The 11,385-nt window shown below is 37.8% G+C and overlaps 1 pseudogene; it reads right to left on the reverse strand.

The window, feature by feature from the left end:
- Nucleotides 1-3,543: 3,543 nt before the first annotated feature.
- LOC7463395 (cytochrome P450 734A1-like) lies at nt 3,544-9,990 on the reverse strand (annotated as a pseudogene).
- Between the last annotated feature and the right edge of the window lie 1,395 nt (nt 9,991-11,385).

Genomic DNA, 11,385 nt, shown 5'->3' on the forward strand with positions numbered 1-11,385 from the left:
ATACCATACAGTAGGCTATGAAAGTGCCAAGTATTTGTTGTACCAAGGGTTGTACAACACAAATCTACATTAACCATTTAACAAGCAAGATATTAAGAGTTAATAAGATAACAAATATAAAACATGTTAGTATCAAACATTAAAGTCCATGTTGAGTTTATATTATACTTATTCTTACACCATTAGTGTGCCCTTTTCACCTTGACAAAATTAACTTAGCTAAACATAATGAAGAAGAAAAACATAAATAAACAATATAAGAACATAAACATGATATAAGTTAACTAGGTATAGTAAAGGAAATGAAAAACATAAACAAGAGATTAATATAACATAAAATAAAACTTGAACATTACAAAATACAAAGAAAGAAAGTGATCTTGATTTGAACACCAAGGTGTCTAAATGTAACATTTAACTCAAGATCCGTGACAAAACTCAATTGACCTAATTTCTCAATATAGCCAATCATTCTCAAAACATGGGTGTTCACTCAAGAACCCCCTATCATTTTACAGCAGAATAATTCCTTGAAGGTCCCATACCTTTCAATCATACTGACCTCATCAAACAATTATTTGAGATGCATAATCATAGTATGAGAATCCATATTCTCATGTTGCCTTTGAAGTTCAAGTGACATACTGGCTAACATCCACATGCAGCTTTTTCATCATCAACATGACGTTAATGTTCATTCCTAACTTACTCTTTAGCATCCTCAACAGGGGCATTTGGAATTGGATTTTCTAGAATATACAACCTCTATTCTTGCTTGAGATCAATTTTTACATTTCGATGCTAGTCTAGGAAATTTGGTCCGGTCAATTTGTTAGCATCAAATATGCCTTGTAAGGATATGTTACTACTCATTTAAAATACCAACCTATTTATATAAAGATAGAGAGTATTAGTTTCATACATACATATTTAAATTCCAAATTTAAATAAGATCTTTAATTCTAATTTGTTCTCCCACTATTTTCTTGCAAAATTAATAGTCCTCCCTATTAATTTGGGAGATCTCACTTAGATTTTTCTAGTGAGCTAGGATCTCATTTAATTTATTCGACCTTGAGTGACTTAATAAATCAAAATAAATTTAATTAGATAGATAACATAGTTTATCAATCACATCTCTATATGACTTATGGATCAGTTAGGTGACAACTCTTTGTCTAAACATATCTTAAATGTTTCGCCTAACCCATGCCTTTAACCTTATATGATCATGAGTAACTCATTCAAATCAAATAGGTTAGTTAAGTAAAACCTAATTTTATAGCATTAAATATATTCAATTAACGATAACCTTGAGTAACTCAACAAGTTATCCAGGAATAAAACTTTGGTTCTATGCATATAAAATTGGAAAGGAACTATTCATGTTCCCAACATGCACTTAATATATTAATGAGGTATTTATTATCAATTAGTTAGATCTCATACATAACATGTATAACATATATACATTTTATACATAACAATTTATATATAAACATACACCTCTAGCATGCCATTATAATTGGATAATTATGGACATGTCTAAGCTAATTCCCTTGAGTCATTGAAGGGAATTGGATGGTCAAATCATAAGTAGCTGTAGAAAGTCTTCATAAGTCCATTGCAAGCACCTCGATTGTAGCCTTCATCATCATTTTTTTCTTCGTCTTGGATTACATAATAATTTCCTATATAAATTCCTACAATTCTAAATTACATAAAATTTACATAATTAATTAAGAAATCTCGAGTTACATTCGAGAAGAATTAGATGAGAAAAGAATTGAAACCTAGAACAAAAAATAGAAATAAGATAGGACATACAATCCCTATTTAATAAAAATTTCAATCATTCAACTATTAAATAAAAGCATAATCACATTGGTCTTTAATATTAACAATCACTCATCATGCATAAAACATTTTAATATGCATAATTAAAAATATATTGCATGTTATTCTAATTATTGGCCTTATGTACAATTTAAAATAATATTTCTAACACTTCGAAATATTCAATCAAATCCAATTTGAAAATTTCCCAAACAATTTTTTTTTCTTCAAAAACTATTATTAAAAATGAATTAAACAATTTAATTCATTCCTAATCCTATTAGAAAAATTAATTCTATAATTAATTTAATTTAGGGTTTCAATTTTAATATAAAATTATTATTTTATATATGAAGAGCTAAAATCATAATTCCAGCTCTAAATATACCAAAAAGTGATTAGATATAAGTACTCGCAGGAGTATATACATAATTCTACCTCTAAAAACCCTAATTTAAACAGTAGGGGTAAAATTATAATTTTTCCCCTGACATCTTCTTCTTGCTATTGTTGGCATGGTTAGACCACGCCAGTGGCAGCCTTTAGTAGCGGCACTAGTACTCCCACTGCACCTGGTGGCAACGCAGGGTAACAGCCCCCACGCAGCCCTAGTCTGGCGATGTTAGGCCTTCTGCCAAAGGTAGTCGTGCACGTAGCAGAGCCAGGCACGCCAGCGATGTTGGCGCCACTACTTGTGTCTATTGTAGCCACCTAAAACCAATTTTAAAAAATTACTGGTGAATTCTGGCCAAATTTGGCCAGAATAGTAACTAGAAAGAATAATGAGAAAAAATATTTTTTGGAAAAATAAATTTGCATATAAATTTAATTCACAATTAACATCATTAACAATTAAAACATGCAATCAACAACTCTAATTGTCTAACGAAGGCTCGGATACCACTATTGGGTTCCCGAATATCATACATGCAGTGAAAACAATAAAACAAAATTATTTGGGAGTCCCTAGGATTCTGTTAGACAGATATATAGTTGTTTAGAGATTTATTACCTGAAGATTTCATCTTATTCAGCTTTGAATAATTATTTAAATGATGGGTTTCCATAAACCACAAGTTGTCCAAGTGTCCGACCTCCAACGGTAATATTCACGAACCACCAGTGAAAAATCTTATAAATCCATATTTAGGAGAGAGGAATTGTTATACCTAGAGTGTTAGATCTCTATTCTGTGACATACGTAGTTTTTCTGTCTAACAAATAACCACACAAAAATAAAAAGCATACTTTACTATTTATAGCTAAATCTGAAAATCCCTATAAATTAATAAAATATCAATTTGCCACTTGAATAATATTCATATATTAATTCATGACAATTTTAGAAATTAATTTAATCAAGTCCTTACTTAATTTTTTTAGGTTTATAAATATAATCTTTGTATTAATTATATTGTGGTTCTTAATTTCTAAAATATATTTTAATCAAACATGAATAATTTTTTAATATAATAATATCATATTTAAACCCACGGGATTATAGGGATTATAGGGTGATGAAACATGCTCACTTTTTTCTTGAACTAGATTATACGCTAACTGTCGGGAGTTTTGGCATGTTTCAGGGGCATCTACCTCCACTCCTTTTTCTTATGAGAGCTCTTGACGTGTAATGGCATATTCTAGATCTATGTAAAATTCAGCAAAGACTAAACCTGCATGACAAAACTCAAATGACCAATTAAATAGACAACAAAAATTATGCCTTAATGACATAAAAAAACTCAATGAGCCTCCCATCTAGTGGACCAACCAATCAAGTTCTCATGTCTCGAGAAATACCAAATTTTGAAACTTACATACAAAAATTTGGTATGTGAAAAGACAAGAATATCTTTTTTGAAGGTACAATCCTTCGGGTTGTAATTATTTTTCAGGAACATCGGATTATACTGCTAACCAACCTTCAATTCGAAATCCTGCGGAAAAGTATCTGTGCACCATATTGAGGCTGCAAGCTTATAAAGAGCATTGGAGCGTGGACATAGGTTGGGGATACTATGAAAGAGTAATGTTTGATGAGCATAGCTAGGACAATTTTTGCCTAAACAATGGCTAAATTTTGACGAACACAAATTCTGGGGCCTATCCCAAATGGGAAAAATGAAGCTAAGTGATTTCGAGACTCATTAAATCTCGAGGGATTGAATTCACTGCCATCTTCTCCCCATATATCAGTATCATGATGGACAGCAGTCAAGGATAAATAGATTTGAGTGCCAGCAGGAATGTCCAGGGTCCCAAGCTTAACCTTTTTAGATGCTTGTCTCATCAACATAGTAGCTGGAGGGTAGAGCCGAAGTGTTTCATTGAGTATCAAGTTAACCTGCAAGATAAGGAACCAGGATATTAACAAAAAGAAATTTAGAATTATTATGATGTAGAAGAGCAAAACTGCACCCTTTTAAAATTCTTACAACTCTGTCAGGCTAGTATTCTAAGCTTACAATCTTGAGATCGTTTAAATTCTCTGCCACTGGAAGATCATTCCCTCCACAGACAGAAAACACTTCTTCCCTTGCTTTGTTTTGCCATTCTTGATGTAATGCTAAGAGGATAAGAGACCAAGTCAAAAGATTGGCAGTAGTTTCCTTTCCTGCGAAATAGAAGGTCTTGCATTCATCTATAATCTCCTCTACCCCTAACGTATCTTCCTTCCCTTTGTTGGGGATTTCGGCTCCCCTGCGCCGATCGGTGATGTTCTGATAGTTGCCTATTGGAGGCTAAGTATACTGACACACAATATTTAACGTGGTTCAGCAAATCATCTACATCCACGGGAGAGGTACATATTATTAGAGATAGAAAAAGGATACAATACACATACATAGAGGAGGAGGATCACATCCACTCTACTTAACTCCTAGCTCTCATTGCTGCACTTGCAGCTACTGCAATGGCAGCAGCTATTGCAGCCACTCTCTTCTTCTCTTCTCTCTTATTCTCCTCACAATCTCTCTCATTTTGCTTCTCTCTCTTGGTGCCTATTTATAGGCTTCAATGGCAGCTCCTCCTGCTTATTTGTCAACAATGATGGCCACCAACTCCAGCTCATCTTCAACAATGATGGCTGCACCAGCAACCCTCTTTGACTCTTTGACAATGGCAGTCATCCTCTTCTAGAAGATAGGCTACAGATGCTGCCACATAAGTGGCAATATCCCAACAATCACCCTCTTTGTCATGGGCAATTGTCCTCTTGCTTCTTCAGCACATGCTTGCATTCTGCAGCTCTTCTAAGCTTACCATTCCGAGAGCGTCTTTGGCCAAGTTTACAGGTACTTGCCAAACCTTTCAATCACCAGAGTCACCAAAGCACCCATTTGCTCACTCCAAAGGATCACTTCAACCAGATGGTTTGTCACATCTCATCTGAAGAGTGTTAACGCTTGTCTCTGGAACAACATTCCCCTTCAAGCATATCAACCATGCTTGGTCCGGAATGATTTATCAAGCCTCACATCAAGGCTTACGTCAGCATGCACAGTTGGCATGCCAAGGCAGCACCCAGTCAGCTGACACGTCAGCACCGTGGGACCCACCTGCCACGTCATCAGCCGCGAGCCGAGCCGAGTTTGAGCCAAGCCGCGAGCCGAGGGATAGGATCCAGTGTAGCTGATCCTAGGTGCAACTAGATCTGAGATTGAAATTTGGGTCGTTCATCAGGCCAGAATTGTTTTGATCAAATCTTAGCCATCTGAAATGCGATTTGGACGATTTTAGACTTGTTTCCAGCTAATTTGATCGTTCCGGATGCAATGGTACGGTCTAATCATTGAGATTGAGACTAAAAGTGGTGGTGGTGAATTAAGAAAAGAGATTGCCCGATTAGGAAGCATCTGAAAGTCATCATGGTGGTCGATGGAGATGAAGAAGAATAAGGTGCACATGTTTACCCAATTACATGTGCTGAACTACTGAATGGAGAGATTTTTTAGTTGTTGAATGAAGGCAAAATTGGGACACTCTAGACACCCGATCAAGTGGATGATTTGAGGTAGAGAGTGGAAATTAACGAAGACCAATCTTGACGAATCTAAGCATTGGTAGTCTCGCCAGATGTTGAGAAATCAGGTATAAAACCAAGATACCCCAGATCACTTGTAAAGGAAAGCCGCAACAAAGCTAGCAAATGGTTGTATATACGGAAAGACAGTACGATGGATAGATATGGCCTAAGAAGTTTTATCTAGGAGATTGGGTTTTAAGCGGGACCAGTGTGACCCCTCCAATCTTTCCTGGGAACTTGCTTAGTGGAAGGATTATCCATACGGTACTATTTTCGTATATATAGCAGTTTGTAATGAAACGATTGAAGACTAGCAAGACGACGGCATAAGGGAACAGTTGGGTTCTGTATGTTCAAGGATCTGATGGAGTGGTGATTTCTCCAAAGAAGTTAGATTCGGTGACTGTGATTTCTCGAAGGGAGAATTGATTAAGACCTTGATAATGGAAGAGAAATACAGCAAGGGAATAAAGATTGGCATCCTATTTTGACTTGGATAGGTGTTGTGACAGTTTGAGCTGCTGTCAAACATAAGCAAGGAATAGGGAGAAATCTGGAGAACAGAAATTGCACGAGGGCACATGGAGATTGTGTAGGAGTACTCGTGATTCAACGAGGTACTGTAATGAGACAATAGGTGCAAGGAGAAGAAGTTTTCCCAGATGAAGCTCAGAGTAGAGACTATGTAAAAGTTGTGTACAACATGAAGTCTCATGTGCTCTTGATGAAGACAACAGGCGAGGACCTTTCCAATGCATGCAAGGATGGAAAGATAAGTTATTGCAGAGGCACCTAATTGAGGGGGTGCAAACGCCTGTGATAAAAGGCGACCGCCTATTATGAAAGGCGAAGACACCAAAGAGAGTTGGTGTAGGTGGAGCTGTCAAGCGCGATGACAAACGACGCAGAAGCTCCAAACATAGAAAATGAGATGGAAGATTACGAGGAGTATACCGCAACTCTCTCTTTCTATGTGATCAGTGGCAGTGATCTCTCCCATAGTCCACATGGTGGTAGAGAATCTTAGAGCCACATTGAAGCATTTCCGATGAAGGAGGATGAGACCACCCCATGACAACGGGCGAAGACACCTTAGAGAAGGTGTGAGGGCCATGAAAGGAGCCTAGTTCAGAACGCCCCAAAGCCAATGTGATGGCTAGATATGAGTGGACAGGTGTATGGATAGCCAATGAAATGGCTATGATGAGTATGGAGACAAATGCAGGATTGACTTTCATGGATATTACCCCTAGGCTAAAGATCAATGAGCTAGATAACATTTATCTTGGACAATAAGTGGATGACTTGTGGAGCATTAAGACGCGACTGCTAGGAATGAGCAGAGGACATGCGCAGGTTCCAAGAACAAGTTGACTCTTGTCAAGGTGGTGAGCTCGGTAATGACATTGTAATACTCAGAGTATGAAGACAGATATGGATCAACCTTTAATGGGTTGCCCCCATGGTTAAAGGTGGAGAGCTACCTGGACTCTTAGGACTAAGAGTGAGAGACTCATGGAGAAGTAAGGCATGGTTCCTAGGGTGGAACAGAGGGCAGACGCAACTCCGGGATGAGTAGACTCTTAAAAGAGTAGTGAACTCGTGGTCACATTGAAATACTCAGATAATGACTATCGCACTCGGAAATAGATATTTCCATTTGAGGGGGTGTTGTAAGCCTTGATGTGAGGCTTGATAAATCATTCTGGACCAAGCATGGTTGATATGCTTGAAGGGGAATGTTGTTCCAGAGACAAGCGTTAACACTCTTTAGATGAGATGTGACAAACCATCTGGTTGAAGTGATCCTTTGGAGTGAGAAAAGGGGTGCTTTGGTGACTCTGGTGATTGAAAGGTTTGGCAAGTACCTGTAAACTTGACCAAATATGCTCTTGGAATGGTAAGCTTAGAAGAGCTGCAGAATGCATGCATGTGCTTAAGAAGCAAAAGGACAATTGCCCACATAAATAGCAAAGAGGGTGATTGTTGGGATATTGCCACTTATGTGGCAGCATCTGCAGCCTATCTTCTAGAAGAGGATGGCTGCCATTATCAAAGAGTCAAGGCTGCTGATGCAACCACCATTGTTGAAGATGAGTTAGAGTTAGTGGCCACCATTGTTGACAAATAAGCAAGAGGAGCTGCCATTGAAGCCTATAAATAGGCACCAAGAGAGAGCAGCAAAATGAGAGAGATTGTGAGGAGAATAAGAGAGAAGAGAAGAAGAGAGTGGCTGCAATGGCTGCTGCCATTGCAGTAGCTGCAAGTGCAGCAATGAGAGCTAAGAGTTGAGTAGAGTGGATGTGATCCTCCTCCTCCATGTATGTGTATTGTATCTTTTCTCTATCTCTAATAGTATGTACCTCTCCCGTAGATGTAGGCGATTTGTCGAACCACGTTAAATATTGTGTGTCAATGTGTTTAGCCTCTAATAGACAACTATCAGAATATCACCAGTCCGCTAGGGGGAGCAGAATCCCCAACACCCTTCGTGATTTTTATATGAAGACATGAGTGAACTAAGTAGATTCCTTGAATTTTCTCTTGCTCTGCTGTTATTCTTGATCAGCATTCTTATCGCTTCACGAGTTTCATTCTCTAGTCTCCTCCTCTCTCTGTTCTTCTTAGTAGGCACGAACCTGCACAGATAATAAAACAAACCTTTCATTCTGGTTTCTTTTAGTAGTATTATAATTTGTGGTCAAATGAAAGGATAGTAATCACCTGAACCCTGGAATGTAGACACTTCTCAGAGCTTGAGAAACTAAATGCATTTGTTGTTCCTGTAATGTAAATATGCGCTTCCCTTCTTCATAACTGCTTCCAAAAGCAGTTCTGGATATAATATCTGCTGAGAGGTCATGAAGTTCTTTATGCACATCCATCTCAAACTCATCTCTCCCTCCTCTTATTCCCTCCCATTTCTCTAGCATCTTGGCAATGCTTCCCACAATTTCTGGAACCCAACCCTGTCAAATAGATTTTGGTGTCAGCAGTTTGATGAAATTTGGATCAAATTTGCAAAGATTACGAGGAACCATAAGGACTGCAAAAGGTTTTACATGCTTGGATGAGTGTGATTCTGAACCTCTAATGGTTAGGAACTCTATTCCTAACCCTTAAGGGGTTGGCTTAAGAGGTATATTTCCACCCTGAACTTGTTGAGTAGAATACTTAGGATTAGCATTGCGAGAGATTTATTTAAAAGACTGATACAAGGAGTGTGTTTTTATCAACATCCCAAGTTACTTCTTCGATGTATCATTCGGTCACGTGGACCTAACAAGACCAGTAGAGAACCCAAAGTATTTGAGCTCAATGTGTAAAAAATACTCGCAAACATGTCTACAATGATAATGAGCCCAATACAAGAATTGATGAGCTTACAAGCTTACCTTAACCCGCTCCATGTTAAAAGCTTGGTTTGTGATCCTTCTATGTAGAGCCCATTTATCACCATCAAGCCCAACAAGCCCTCCTCCAAACAGAACTTTTGATTGCGGGTTAAACGGAATCTTCTCAAATGACCCACTTGTATTCATTAGAATCTCCTTAATCATATCTGGGTCGGACATAGCCAATCTAGGCTTGGATCCAAACCAGTAGAGGAAAGTCTTCCCATACTTGCGTGACCACTCGTAGTACAGTGGAGCCACACGTTGAAGAATATCATGGTTGATACATGTTGACTTAGACTCTGCTGCCGCAGCAAATAAACGGCGGATCTCTGCCGAGTTGCCGAAAATGATCTTGTATTTAGGGCCACTTATGCCTTGTTTCTTGAAATGGGTTTGGATTCTTAGAGGAACCCATATCATTGAGAGAGTGAGTTTCAAGATGCAAAAAAGCAGCAAGAGGATCAGAATTAGAAGAAGAGAAGGCATGGTGAAATACTGAATCCAAACAGAAGAGATCAGCAATGTACAGAAGAGAGAGAGAGAGAGAGAGATCAAAAGGAGGGTTTAAAGTGCTAGTTGAGGTTGCTTATTATTTATTTGCGTAGTTGAAAATTAGAATATATTATTTTTGTATGGTATTGGTGATCAGTTCTTATGGTGACTTTCGTTGAAAAACTTGAAACCATAGGCTACGTAAGGTGTCGATTATGGGCGGACAGTCGGGAACAAGCAAAAATCTATTGTTTAAGAAAGGCCATGGGATTAGTGGAATGCTTAGATCATGCATGCATTAAATAATCCTTATTGCATCATGTGAAGATGTAAAATTTGACAAAAGCAACAGTGGGCCAACCGCAAGCCAGAATTTTATGAATGGATTCACATTGGAACTTCAATCCATTGGTTATAAAAGTCAAAAGTTTGGTGCTTTTTTTTTTTTGGCCTTTGCCGCTGGAAACAACTGGATTTTGATGTCTACCTAATTGGATTAAGGCTCGAGCTTAGTGAAAATGACAGTCAGGATAATTGATCAAAATTTTGAAATTCTTCACCGAATTGCTTTGGCTGGATGTCAATCCTCGAAAGAGCTGATAAGCTATAAAGGTAATTATTTTTGGCATATGGTGATATTCTAAATTTTAAAATAATTGGTTCAGTAATCAGTCAAATCTAATATAAATTAAATTTGATGGCGTGTCAGATCCAAGACAATACAAGTCTGGCGAATTGTCAAACCCAATACGTTTGGGTTCAGCAATCTACTAAAACCAAGAGAACATTGGTCTGATATTATACCAAACCCCAAACATCGCCGAACCCAGTATATCTTGGGTTGGTGATATGTTAAATCCAAAAAACCTGAGTTCAGCCATCAGCCTAAGAAAACATGAGTCTGCCAAATAAAACAGGGTGAATATAGTGTTGCTTTTGATGAACTAAAAGCCCACCTCTCATCCCCTAAACTTTTGTCCCAACCTGTAAAGATCTCTTCCTTTTATTTGGGAGTATTAGACTTGGTTGTAAGCATTGTTATGGTTAAAGAAGACAGGGGTGAAACGCCTAGTCTATTTTTCAAGTCGCACCCTTCATGATGCAGAAATTAGATATTTGAAGGTGGAGAATGTGGCCCTTGCTTTGGTGAGCGCTTCTAGGAAACTCAAGCCATATTTCCAAGCCCACTAGATCATCATACTCTTAGGCCAACCCTTGTGACAGATCCTCCACTAGCCAGAAATGTTTGGACGACTGGTGAAATAAACCATTGAACTGGGAGAATTTTGATTTCAATACAAACATCGACCAACCATAAAGAGTCAAGCCTTAGTAGACTTTATTATTAAGTGTACTTTTGAGAATTTAAGGGATATATCTAAACTACAATCTTCAATTGTAGCTTTTACTACACCAGATGTGCTAATAGAACAACCACTACAAGCCCCCGCTTGGAACTTATATGTTGATGGATCCTCCAATATCAATGGAAGTAGAGTTGGAATACTATTGACCAGTTTGAATGAGCAAGTCTTTGAATATGGGGTTCACTTTGAATTCTTAGCTATAAATAATATGTCAGAATATAAAGCTATTCTGGCTTATTATGTTTGGCAGAAGCCCTAAATG

Source organism: Populus trichocarpa, chromosome 14 (genome assembly GCF_000002775.5).
Source record: "Populus trichocarpa isolate Nisqually-1 chromosome 14, P.trichocarpa_v4.1, whole genome shotgun sequence".
NCBI classification, from domain to species: domain Eukaryota; kingdom Viridiplantae; phylum Streptophyta; class Magnoliopsida; order Malpighiales; family Salicaceae; genus Populus; species Populus trichocarpa.